Source organism: Chlamydotis macqueenii, chromosome 2, assembly GCF_036417535.1.
Source record: "Chlamydotis macqueenii isolate bChlMac1 chromosome 2, bChlMac1.mat, whole genome shotgun sequence".
In the NCBI taxonomy this organism is placed as follows: domain Eukaryota; kingdom Metazoa; phylum Chordata; class Aves; order Otidiformes; family Otididae; genus Chlamydotis; species Chlamydotis macqueenii.
Window position 1 is genome coordinate 130,506,272 of NC_141557.1, and position 14,153 is coordinate 130,520,424.

Consider the following 14,153-nt stretch of genomic DNA (forward strand, 5'->3'; position numbering starts at 1 on the left):
GTGGGGGAAATGGGCTCTATGTGTATGAAATGTAACAGCCCCTCTCCATCTATCCATAATCTGACACGTCAGAGAATGTCAACAAGTGATCTGTGGCTCTTCAGACATTTCTGGTTAGTGATACTTCTGTGTCTGACAGGATTTATGTTTTACATACAAAATCTTCTTTAGAGGTACAGAGAGCACAGTTAAACTAGTGCATTTAGCCATTTTCAGTATTTTTAATTTTTAATACCAGAAAGGAAGCAGACCATAAGCAAAAGTTCAGGTTAAGCCATGGAGCCTCCAACAGTAGGTCAAACAATAAATGACTATGCACTTTGGAACTTGCAACTTTTATGTTGTATGGTACACTTTCCAAACAGGACTAGACATTGTAAATTAATTTATAATTCTGTAATTCAGCTGAAATTATTATAACGGGTATATATGTTATCGTATCTGTTACTTTTTAAGTTGCTACAAATACCTTGATTTTGTGGACTATTTTGTTTTCTGTGGATATAGAAAACTTTTCTTTTAACAAACAGGTATGCAGGTTTTTTCACAACATCCCATAATGGTGCTAGGGATTAACTATTGTAATCACACAACTGTAATTGACAGCAGCAAATAACGGTCTGGGTATAAGCTATTTCATACGAGCAGCTCCTGCTAAAACCAGCCACAAGCACTCAAGCATTAGCTGAATATTTTTCCTTGAACAGAGAGGATTACAGCTCATCAGGTATTTGATTACCACACAAAATTTACCCTTCCATTTTATTTGATACATAGTTTACTGAAGGCCTTTCTGTATTACCTATTTGAATCACCCCAATTTCTGTCATCTTTTTTCTCTTGGGTTGGGTAATGACAATGCCAGTACAGCTCTGCTTTGATTGCCACTGGCGGTGCTGCCTGATTGATTACCTGACACCAAGTGCTGCTAGAACAAAAGTACTGAAATGTGCAGAAGACTTCACATGTCTTTGGCAGTATATCTGCTCTGGTACATGCTGAGGAAAATTCTTGATGCCTTCAAGGTTATGCTGAGGCGAACTACCCCCACCTGCTCTTCTGCTAGCCTTGAAGATTTATTCTAATTCATTCCGAGCAGACTGGTGTGCCTTAAAGACAGAGAAGTTAGCACAGACTTTTGTTCTGTTCTAAATATAAAATTCTGAATGTATACACACACTAAAATAATGTTAAAATACTTTTTGTCAAAATACTGTGAGAGGCATAAGAGTGAAAATGAAGTAATTGATATTATTGAGTGCAGCTGTTTATAATATCAGCTTGTGATTTTTTGCCTCGTTTAAAAATCTAAGATGATGAGTAGCAATTGGTATCTTTTGGTGCTAACCTATATGTTCTGGTGCTGAAGTTATACATTATTTTTGTGGAAGATGAGGTTTACTTCCAATATTACCATATACACTCCAGTGTTTGTGAGATCTTTTTCAGCTAAACATATCATTTACTACCATTAGGCCAGATTTGCTTTCAAAGTTCCTTTTTTATGGTTGTTTCAGGCTCTAATGAGAGTTTTATGTGCATCAGAGAGGAAAATGTATTCCTGTTCAAAACCAAGACAAACGGCACCCTTCCGTCATCACAACAGCGAAGTGCCTGTGGAACAAATTACAGAGAGACTAAGATCTCTGACAATCATGACTTCAGATTGATGCTGAGCAGGTTTTAGTGATCCCAAATCCTCTCTCTGGGGTGATAAATAACTTCAGAAAGTTAAGTGTGCAAGCTTGACCTTGCACAATTATCCTTGGGAAGCTATGTGTTCCTCTTCTCTGAGATCAGTTTGATCCCCTCTGAATTTGGGATTAGTTGGATAAGGTCTCAGTGAAAACCATGGGCGATATACTATAACTTTTGCAGGAATGAGAAAGCTGGATTCCATGAGAGCTTTATGGACAGCAAAATTAGACTTCATGTGCTATCCCCTACTAACTCTGGGAAATACCATGAAACTCTGAAATAGGAAGCCCCTGAGAGCAAATGTGTTCTATAATACAGGTAGGAATTAACAGAAATAAATATATCTGTATCTATATCCATATCTTTGTCTGTAGATAGCTGGATAGATAGGTAGATAGATATATGTTTATATATGATCTTCAAGGATCAGGTTGCAAGCATGGATGCCCTCTTGTGGTAGATAATGCCAATATATTGATTTGATTTCATAAGAATCCAAAAGGTTTTAGGATTTTTTAAAACCACACACATACAAATTTAGTTTCCTTCCTTTAAAATTTTTGACCTTGATTTTAAAGACACATGACACAAACGCTGTGTCTGTTTTCTTTGAGAAATTAGGCCAGTTGCGTAACTCCTCCATTGCTTAGATTTACGTGATTTCTGAGTACAGAACTCAATTGCAGTTGTATTGGCTGTTGGTTACCTATCATACAAAGTTGTATGAGTATGAGGTAAAACAGAGGTATTCAGATGTCAGAAGAATTTTTAGAGATGTTAAATCAGATATAATTCTTAAAAAGCAAGGAGTGGGAAGCCTCATTACTCAGATACTAAGTTCTAATGACCCCTAATAAAGTAAGAGTTTTAAAGGCCCACATTACTGTTGAAATTTGCCCATTATTGCTAAGTTTTCAAGACAAAACTGTTGCTTTCCTCTTCGAGAATGAAATGATCTCATAGAACCCAAGCACACAGCATTTTTTATGGTGCTTTTAAAAAATGTGCAGAATAGAAAATTCATATGCTCTGGTTGTCAGGTCATAATTGGTTTGACGGTCTCAAAGTGCACAAACCTTCCTGTTTGATTTATAAGGAAGACATTAAACTTCTGTCAGTAGTAACCCGAAATAACCACAGTTTTCTGAAACTGCTTTCTTTCAATAGAAAATAAATTGAAAATCAAGAAAAAAATAGCCATGATCCATCTGGTTAATTCAAGAAAAGAAAAAAAAAATCATTACTATTGGTAATTTCAAGACTTTCTTTCTGTTTAATCTTAATTTACTGAGTTTCTCTCAGTACATAGTTATTTTCTGTTAGAGAAGAAATTTTGCTTATATTACAAGGTGATGCATTTTTAAATTCACACAAGTGAGTGGAGTGGAGATAAATATTTGATAGTTATCCCCACTCTGCTGAGCTCCCCTGAGTGTTAAGTGTGAGAAAATCGACTGAAATGGTTGCAATTCGGTATTATCTCCTTGTCTTCTGCCAAAAGACAAAATTCAGAGTGGAAAAATATTTTGGCACCTTATCATTTGGCAATCAGGTTGTAAGTTCTTTAAAAATCCCTCATACTGACAATCCGTATAAATTATGCTTATGATTTTTTTTGTCCAGCAGGAGAAGAGAGGGAATATCCCTAAGGTTATATGTTTAGCTCACAACAGTGATGATCATTCAAATCACTGGGCTGTTCATCATGCTGCAAATTTGCTACAGCTTCAATAGATCATCATGTAGGTCAAGAAGTATCTTAGGTGCAATATTTAAAGTAATAAACTTGTTCCTTAAGAGTGAATGGTAATATTGGAATCTAATAGCTCTGAGGAGTTAAACATCTTTGTTTCATGTAGGGTGCTCTTACACAATTGAAACGGTGCTTAAAGGCAGGGTTCATTTTAGAAGCAAACCATCTACAGTTGCTTTTTTCCATATGCAATAAGGAAGGATTTTTCTGAGGATTGAAGAAGTTAAGGATTGGAAAATGATGGTATTTCTACACTTTCTATCTGAACCCAAGCCAAAAAAGTGTTCAGTGTTTTTACGGTGAAATGTCCCTTTCCCTCTCTCATTATATATTTTCATCATTTTTTCTTTAATTTTTTTTTTTTAATAATTGTGTGGGTGAGTTTGTATCTGGTTTTTCAGAGAAGAAAGCTTGTTGTGTAACACGTCTTGCAGTGAACTTCTCAATATAACATTTCTTTCATATTTTCATATGATGCTATATACATGTATACCTGAGAGATAAATTTGTATTCCTGTTTCAACTTCTAATGCTATGAAACTATAAAGAAATGTACATCATTTTGATCTATTTTGTAACATCTATACATTTAAATAAATAAGTAAAATTATCAGTATTTACACTTGATGTTCTTTTGAGGCATCCTTTGTTCTTTTTTTGTTGATTTGTTCCCTGAAGAAGACAAGTTTTCAGGGAGATAGTAAAGGACCTATCTAAACTGGATTTAAATTCAGTTTCAATATGTTTATATAAGTACATATGCTTCACACCTGAGCTCCATTATGTACTTGATATCTGTCTTTATGTATCCACCTATATGGACAGGAGCCTACCTTTTGGTATTGAGAACCTGAACTCTTTGTCAGAATTAGTGGTTCAGGGGATGTTTTCTTATGTGCCTTTGGCTGAGAAGAAAAATTTGAACTTTGACCAAAGGACATATACAAAGAAAATCAGGGAAGTTCCATTGTCAATTTGGCCAAGTTCTCTTCCATGGAAGGAACCATGATGCAGTCAGAAAAAGAGTAATTCTTCAGTACTTGCATAATAATTCTTCCTCCCAAGGTGGTACCAAAGCTGTAAAAGCTACATTTGAAAACAAAAAGCCAGAAACATATATTCAAAAGAAAAAAAAAGGAAGCTGTACTGTGAGGACAGAGGGGGACAGAAGGAGGAAGATAAGGCACTTTAAGATATTAAGAATTGGCATCACAAAAGCTATTTAAACAGTGTGAAAAACTTTGGTTCTCTTTGATTCATCCTTCACAAGCTGGACATGACAAAAAAACCACTTTTCTGATAATTTAGCATGACACAAAGTTATTTTATACATCATTAATTTAGAGATTCTGTTGGGAGGACACAATCTCACATAAAATAGGAAAGAACAGAAGGAAGAGCAGATTCTTTCAGAATGCCACAATGCATTCTCCAGTATGCTCTTTTTTGTTTAATGACATGGTGTGCTTTTCATGACACCTATTTGTGATGTAGAAGGTCAGTGAAATTTGAGATTAATATTATGTGTAATTATGAATAAATACAGCCCAAGGTGTTGGCACTCTCTGGGCAATTGTAATAGTATTATGTAAAATGTCAATAGCTGGCCAACAATATTCAGTGTTGTTGCTCGTCTTTCCCTGATCTGAGCCCAGTACTATTTGGACTATAACAAAAAGAAGAGTAGTTTTGCTCAGTTTCTTACTTCTAGATGGACTTGATCTCATTTCTTTTTCTATCTTCCTATCTTGCTTCTCTCCCATCTTGACCTGTAAATTGCTATGCAGTTTTTGGAAAGACAGTGCTAAAGCACATCAATCCACAATATTAATTTTCATTTTCTCTCTGTTGCCCTTTTATCTGGATCTGAGAATGAAATGACCACTGAAGATTCCCACCGGTGCCCTGTCTCAGTCTCCCAGTTTTCTAATCATGGTTTCCATCAGGCCTTCACATCTCAGTTTTTCACCTACAGAAACCAGGACATGGAGGAGCTGATATGTGTGCAACTTCCACCCTGATATGGAGAGTGTATGTAGTTGGGGTGTGTGATCTCAGATGTGGGAACTTGAAATGAGATTCAGAGTACACAGTTCAGACATAGCACGAGGGGCTCTAAACTGTGGCTTCAACAGGAGGAATGACATCACTGTTGTCGGGAGGCAGCAAGTTCATATAGAATCATAGAATCATGGAATGGTTTGTGTTGGACGGGACCTTTAAAGGTCATCTAGTCCAACCTCCCTGAAGTGAGCAGGGACATCTGCAACCAGATCAGGTTCCTCAGAGCCCCATCCAACCTGGCCTTGAATGTTTCCAGGGATGGAGCCTCTACCACATCTCTGGGCAACCTGTTCCAGTGTTCCACCACCCTCACTGTAAATTTTTTTTTCGTTATGTCTAGTCTGAATCTACCTCCTTCTATTTCAAAAGCATTACCCCTCGTCCTATCACAACAGACCCAGCTGAAGAGCTTCTCCCCATCTTTCCTATAAGCCTCCTTTAGGCCCTGGAAGGCTGCTATAAGGTCTCCCTGGAGACTTATCTTTTCCAGGCTGAACAGCCCTAATTCTCTCAGGCTGAGAGTAGTACCAAGATTTGGAGTGCCTTTATGTTATTGCACAGTGGTTATTGTCAGTCTGAGAACCTCTCATGTAAACTAGGAGATTCGGTTTTCTTTTCTTTTCTTTTTTTTTTTTTTTGAGAAAATGTCTACCATGCCAACATGGTATATGTCCACAGAGTGACAAACCCATATATCCACAGATATTCAATGTGACATTCCAGCTATTCACAACCTAGGAGAGAGGTAGAGAGCTTCCTTCTCATGAAATCACAGCATGCCTGAGAGCCCAGTTATACCAAGTTTTTGCTTTTGTCTTAATCTCTAATGTCTCCAAGTCTTTACATCAGAGACGTTCATTTTATATTCCATGAATCCTTTTTTTTTTTTTTTTTTTTTTTAGTTTTCTGCTTGTTTTCTTTCATATTAGTAAGACAATAACATGAAAATTATTCAGTCATCCTGGAAAGTTTTTCCTCTGTCTTTAACATAGTCCCTTATGTTTGACTGGGGGATCATTGAAGCAGTTGCTTTCCTTACACATGACAGGCCTTTACAGTAACATCATGAAAATACGTAATGGAAAATAACATAAAGAGTTCTCCTTAACAGATAATAGAGATTGAGAATATATTTTCTCAACTTGGCAGTTCTTACAGCTTTTTTTACTTTCTGTGTGATTTCATCCTGAGCTATGGCTCCATCGTTTTGAATCCCCTTTTCATCTGAGGCAAGACAGGTTTATTTGATTTTGTCTGTGAAATCTAGCACTTGACTTGCTCCACTGCATTTTTAGTCAAAAAAGTTTGAAAGTATGTCTGTAAGATCAAAACTCTTTGAGGTCTTGCTCAATTTGCAGTCGATACGTCTGCCGCTGCAGTCTTAGAGTGCTGTTTTGCAGTCTTTTGTAGACATTGGCAACAGTAAGGTGATGGTAGTTTCAACCAACAATGCATAATGATGGGAGATTTTTCCACCCAGATCACATCCAAAGTCTCCTCTGTAACTTAATATATTGAAATTCAGTTTTATTAGCAACCATGGCAGATGAGTCTACACTTGACTGTACTGTTGTACTAGAATGTAGAACAGAGCACAGAAAGAGATGTGCTAATGGCCATGTAGGATGTGAATAAATAATTTGCATTATTTAAGTATCATTTTGTCTTCTCTAAACTTTTAATATCCCTATGTCTGTTTAGGCACTGCAGGACCCTTGGCTTGCTGCTTTAAGTGGGATTTTGGCACCATTTTTTTCTGCATCATTCTTCAAAGATTCTTTCTATTTGCTCCTTGTTTTCTGGAACAGATGTGTTGATAAATTCTTCGTACTTACTGTGATCTACCTGCAACTCTTGCCATTTAAACTCCTCTCCATATTTGCTATTTTCCTTACACTGAATTGATATTTTTACTTTTCTAGCTTTTCTCAAAATCTCCAGCTTTTTTTCCATAGCTGCATGAGTTTCTAGTCATTTTCTTCACTCCTCCCTGGTAGAAAATGTACTTTCTGTTTGGTATGCTGTATCCTACCAACATTTTCTATTTTCCAGTGAAAAACATATGTGCCAAACATAACTGAGATGGCAGTCTGCAAAAAAAATAGTGTCTCCCTATGGGTGTGTTGAATGTGCACAGACATGTGGTCTTTTTTCCTATGGGCAATGCCAGAATCATGCTGATATATCACACATGGAAAAATACTTGGCATTAGCCATCTCTTGAAGGATTTTTCCCCTCACAGGTAGTGGAAAATATTCCTCATTTACGTATCTGCGTGATTATTTTGGGTATGTCCATAAGCAAAAATAAGCACATTGATTTTTAGTGAGTGTATCTGTTTTATCCATTCTTCTAACCCCAGTGTAGTCACCTGGGGCTGTATACCAAAATATAATGCCCTGGGAACAATACAGGTCAGTGAACTGGGGGTAAGGGATGCTCCAAGAGTGGCCCAAAAGCAGATGTCTTTGGTATTCCCAGAATACCTTTATTTCCTTGCTGAGCAGGCTACATGGGCCCTGCAGCTGGACCTCATTATGATGTTGTGATGTTTACATCTCCAGAGTCTGTTTCACTTCCTTCCACAGCCATATCATGGAACTTTCACACCAATGTAGCCTTGATGGTTGTATGACAAAGTTCCAGCAAAAGGGCTGAACATAATACCTTTCAAACTATATCACAACTCAAGACCCATAGATGGGAAACATTTCTTTCATCGCTGGGACCCCATCTAGTACCTTTGGAAACTCAGTTTATGGTGAAGGCACTTGCCATGGGTACCTAGGTGGTGGTACAGCCTAACTGGATGGTGCACAGCAGTGGAAGGCACTCCACCCCCTGTAAAACAGTGTCAAATTTCTCACCTGTTTTGCTTTTCTTCTTTCCGAAGCATGAAGTTTCTTTGTAACACCAATGGAGTGACATACTTTTAATAAAAATAACAGATGCTTTTTATGCAGGTTCTATTCAAGTTTCTATAATTTCCATTGTTTATTCACCCAGGCATGTAATTCATCTACTCTTTTGTGGGAATAAACTCAATCTGAATTGTACCCACTTATCTCCTATTACTTGCAGCTTCTCTGACAAAATTGTGAGGAATGTTTCAGGAAAAATCTAAGCTAACTTTTTTGACTACCTTTCCTTTTATTTGTATCCACTTATGATCTTTCCATGTTAAAAAATGTTTTAACTACAGTATGTAATCTTTGATATATACATAAAATTTCACCTTTGCTGGCTTTTTTTCAGATTTTTATTCCACCATAAAAGGTATTTTAATTTCTTTTTTTGCTTTATACCACTCTTTTCTTCAGATGCTTCCCAGAGGTTTATGGTGGTCAATATAGCTTTTGATGTAGCTAATTCCCCTCTTTCCCAACAAGGTTACCTACTTGCCCTCAGACATCATCTCTCTTTTATGTCATCTTTACAGCCTGTCAGTCTTGCTCTGTTGATGGTGATGTCATTGGATCATCTTCATATTCGATAACTTTGTTCCTGGTGCTTGCAAGAGACTACTTTATCTTTTTTTTTTCCCTTCTCTGGAGTCGGTATCTTAGTGTATGTGAATGCTAATAACAGCTTCACAGAGTCCCACATAGTGGTACCTTCTGGGAAGCTCCTCTGAAATACTGCCATTTAGGTGCATGTCCTGCTATATAGACCATTACCCCTCGTTCTATCACAACAGGCCCTGCTGAAGAGTTTCTCCTCATCTTCCCTATAAGCCACCTTTAGGTACTGGAAGGTCGCTATAAGGTCTCCCTGGAGCCTTCTCTTCTCCAGGCTAAACAGCCCGAGCTCTTCATAGCAGATGTGCTCCAGCCCTCTGATCTTCTTCGTGGCCCTCCCACATCATATGTGGAGCTCACTTTAAATGTACATACTTATATTTCTGTCAGCTGCATTTACCAAAGAAACAGAGCCTGTAGAAGTCTTTAAACTGAAAAGGACGAAATAAGTAAAATATCTGATCTGGATAAAAAAAATTAACTACATTAAGGGTCCTTATTTTCCAAAGATAAACAATGCTGTTTGTGTACTGAAAACCTTTATGTTCCTGATTAGTGGTATCAGAAATTAGTTTCTACTCTAAATTCCTAAAATCATATTTCATTTGTTCAGCATATTTTTTCCAACCACATTTTAACTTTTATCACTTTTAAAATATTTTCTTCCACTTCAACTAGTATTCTGATACATCCTTGTCAATGTTATCCTTGTCAATATTAAAACAGTCTTTTGAAGTCTTTACCAATCAGAAAATACTGGTTCTTAAAATTGCAACACGTTTTACTATTTATTGCCATATAAATCCTGTTTTCAAAACAATATAAATTAAACTAGTTTTAACTGGCAGTTCAAAATGTTATTTATATGATATGCATTTTCAAAATTGCTCACCATTATATTAATAAAAATCTTATTCCTCCTCACAAAGAGAGAGAGAAGTATTAAAATAATAGTCCATGCACCATGTGGTAGAGTACCTGGGTAAAAAAGGCAAGATCCCAAAAAGTCATTTGCTTATTTAAAGAACTACTTAGACAGAATATACGTTCCTAAATCCAAGAAAGTGATAAATTATCCTTTCTTCCTACCAACGATGTCTGCGTATGATGGTGTAGAAGCAGAGCCTGTTCACATCTTTTCTATGGTGAAAGCAAAACTGAATTTTGACATCCCAACAGTGAAGGGCTAGAGCCATCTTCCCAGGAAGAAACAGAAGGTTTAGAAGAGCTACAGAGCATGGAGTTTGCTCCTTCCTGCTCTGGGAAGATGAAAAGAGGCAAAACTGGTGGCAGCGAGTGCTGCTTCTATTAATGATTAGGTTTTTCCATACTGTCTACTGGTTAGATAACCCCTACGCAAAGCAGGAGCCTTAGAGTTAGTTTCTTCCTCATCCTGAGGAGGTTCAACCCCTCTCTCACACTTTCAGTAGACTCCCAAATAAAACAGTTTACATGTGCAGAAGAGCTTTAAAAAGCTGTTAAAAAGCAGGTGACCAAGCAATAAGAAGCTGCTGCTGCACAGCCAACTATGCAAGACTCATGCAAGAGGCCCAAGGCAAAATGAAAGTCATGGTTTGGACACCTAACTAGAGGAGTTATCAATCCCAGACCCTGCTCTTAGGGCTGTGGCTGCTGTAGACAGTGATTTTGGCATGCAAAATGTTTAGCGTTACACATTCGTTTTTAAACACAGAATGTAAAACGCAGCATTCCCAGGAACACAAGAGGAGAACCCACCAGCTGCTATGGAGCACCTGAGAGAAGGGATATCACTTTCTTTCTAACCCTTGGACGATCCCCCAAAAGAAGGTAGCTAGGTAGAAGCTAGCTCTGAAGTGTGTGTTCACCTTGTTCAGCCATACAGAAAAATTAAAATAAGGAAGTAGAAATAAAACCAAATTCTTGATAAGCATTATAATGAGTATGGTCTCTTGGGTGTTTTGTAGATTTAAAATGAAGGAATGCCTCACCAAATAAGCATGGGTCTTACCCTGCGTATAAGGTGGGGGAAGGAGGAAGTGAGCTCCCTAGTGCTAGGGTCACAGAAGGCCAGATGTTACTTTTATTCCAGCTGTGTACTTGAAAGGGTTACTGACTGTATTTAACGTAACTAATGGCAAAGTAAGACAATACAATGATAAAGTCATGGTGGCAAAAGAAAGACTGTGCTATTTATCTCTGCGTGTAAAAGTATATGCAGATCTGCATATATTCCTAAGCTTTCACATTCCTCATCCATGAGAAGCTTGGCAAATCCTAATATTACTACAAAAAGTATATATCAATCCATACAATTTACTTCATAACTTTTTTCCCCTGTGCCTTAGCCAAGCCTCACCATGTGTATGCATTAGAAACCCTTGACAAAAGCCAGCTGAGGGCTGAAATGTTGGGAATTTGCCCTCTTCACCCTTATGAATAAATCTTTCTTTAAAAGCAAGGAAAAAATCCTCTTGGCTTAGAATATCTCAGCATGCTGACTGTGCACAAACCAAGGCTGGAATAATCATGCATTACCATGATTTGTTTTTGTATTGCCTCCTTGTCATGTTTTAAAAAAAGAATACAAGTATTATAATTTCTTATTGCTGTGCACCAGGTGCTTGCCAGATAGTTAAGGAGGGCCAGCTGTTAGCTTTCAGGAGATGCCAGTGGAAGGACTGATAGACTTTTTTTAACCAATGCATTCAGAAACCCATAACATTCCAGCAAGTAGTACAGCATTTGCTTGCCTTGAGGAGTGCTAGGAAAGCAATGAATGCAGTTTTAGCTGTTTTTTTAGAGAAGGGGAGAAAGGCAGTGAAATATGCACTATGTGACGAGCTAATTCTTCATGGATCACCAGTGAGTGCTCTACAAGATACACTTTGAGAACTGCTCCTGTAAATTACGCCAAATGAAAGGATGGTCTGATAAAAAAAAAAAAAAAGGAAAGTGGTTCTGTCTGTCTCTACCTACCCGTAAGCTGTGCAATGAAAGTACGGCTGCTTGTTCCACTGCTACTCTTGGCACCTAGGTTTATGAAAGCTGCAGGCCCAGGAAGAGAGTTTAGAGCAAAAAGAACCTGCCATCAGAAGATCTGACTGCAAGTGTTATCGGTGGTGTTGTTAAAGCAACTGTTGGAACAGGGTGATTTTACTTTTCCTGCAGTTAAGACACTAATTCTTATTAATTGCCACTTGTTTATAACACCAGCTAAGCTTTCTCCTGTTCCTGCAGATGTTTTATTAACCAGAGGCATTCTTTCTTGTTCTATCCCATCCCTTAAATTAAAAGGCTTTCAATTAGGTGCAGCTCCACTGATCTGATCTGGCACTAGCCCAGACAGCAACGTTTGCCAGTGACTCCAGTGGAAGCTGGTTCAGCTCTGCCCAGCTGTGCCTGTCGTGGGAGCAGCACGGCAAGTTTCTCCCTTTCCTCTCATACCACACCACCATGGCTAGGGTCTGCAATTGCTGATCAGGAGGAACACAGATGGAGAAGGCCACAACTTCGTTAACAAAACACTTGTGATATCTGAGGAGGTCCAGAGCAAGACTACAATGCTTCTACTGTGTAATCACAAAGTAGTTTTTCCACAGTGTCTAACACCCTCACTCTCCTCCTGTTAAAAAGGTGGTGGAATAGGGACCTCACAAGGCAACATCTCACGCTTCTTTAGGTTTAAGGTTCACCAGCAAGATCCCAGTACTCTTTTGCTCCTGCTACTCGGATCTTTTATTTTTCTATACAGGCTGCCACTTGGAATGATTTAAAATGTTCCTACAGAAATGACTAGCATTGACACCTAAGTCTTCCACCAGTCTGGCTTTTCCTGACATTGTGAATAAGATGACAAATTTGCCAGTTTATCTCCAACAACAAAAACAACAGCTGGACGCCAAAATTACTCACTAGGAGGAATCAAAGTTTTAAAAAACTATATTGTGCAAAAAGTCAAAGAGTCTAAACACAGGGGAAAAAATTTTATTAAGGGAGTAATGAAGAAAGAAACAGTTGCTCTCTGTCTGAATTATGGGAGGCAGAGACATGCTAGAAAAGATGGGATCCAAAATATGTTGTCTGGCTTGCACTCTCTCTGTTCCTTCTAGACATAGCCATGGGATAGTAAATTTGTTCCACTTAAAAATCAAGTCTGTAGCTGTCATTTCACTTTGAATTAGGAGGTAAGCTGACTGAGTATAGTCAATGACATAATGTCAGTATTAGTAGCAGAAATACTTAGCAAAGATGCACGTTCATAAAGAAAGCATCAGAAGAAACTTGCTTAAATACAGCTGGATAAATAGCTTACGTAGATAAAGAGGAAAGAGATTACAGATCCTACCATCTGGCCAGTCTCATTCTTGACATGGTCCACTGAAAATTAAATAGACAAATCTATACCAAATAACCTTCAGATCTCATTTTTTCTTGAACAGTTTTCTGCTCCTTCATCAAGACAGAAATGTCTTTTTGAGATGTACATTTTTTGAGAAGAGAAACTAGTTCATTTATTAGAAGGAATCTTATTGTTCATATTTTTTGAATCATTTCTGAGACTGCATGTGTGCAGGCTCAGATATGTTTAAAAAAACCCACCTATCACTTCCTTCAGCAAGCAGCTTCCCCTTATATTTCAGAAGTTTAAGATTTGGGTATATCTGAACTGTGCACCCAGAGTCTATAAAATCTAAAAAGGGGAAAGTAAGATACCTCTGATTTTTTTCTGTGATTTGTCTCACTCGTTCCTGAACCGGACGGTGACTTTAAAGACAAAGGAAAAGATATAAATCTGACTGGATCTAGGGATTAGAACTTGAGGAAGAAATAAAAAATACAGTTTGGGAACCGTTTGTACATAGATAAGATTACTGATACATTTTGCATAAAAAAAAAAATATGATAGATTGGTAAGGGCAAGAAGGAGTAAGAAGTAAGGATGCAACCACAGGATTTGATCAACAAAGCAGGATGAGAATGAAGCAGACATTTAGCCTGGAAGTCAAGAGAAGCAAGAAATCAGAGTAAGTGAGAGAAAGAGGAATTGCATAAAAGGTAGGAGGCAAAATAAATATAAAGATGATAGAAACATGCCCATTAAATTTAACTGAAGTGACAGTTAAAAGAAACCTCTAGC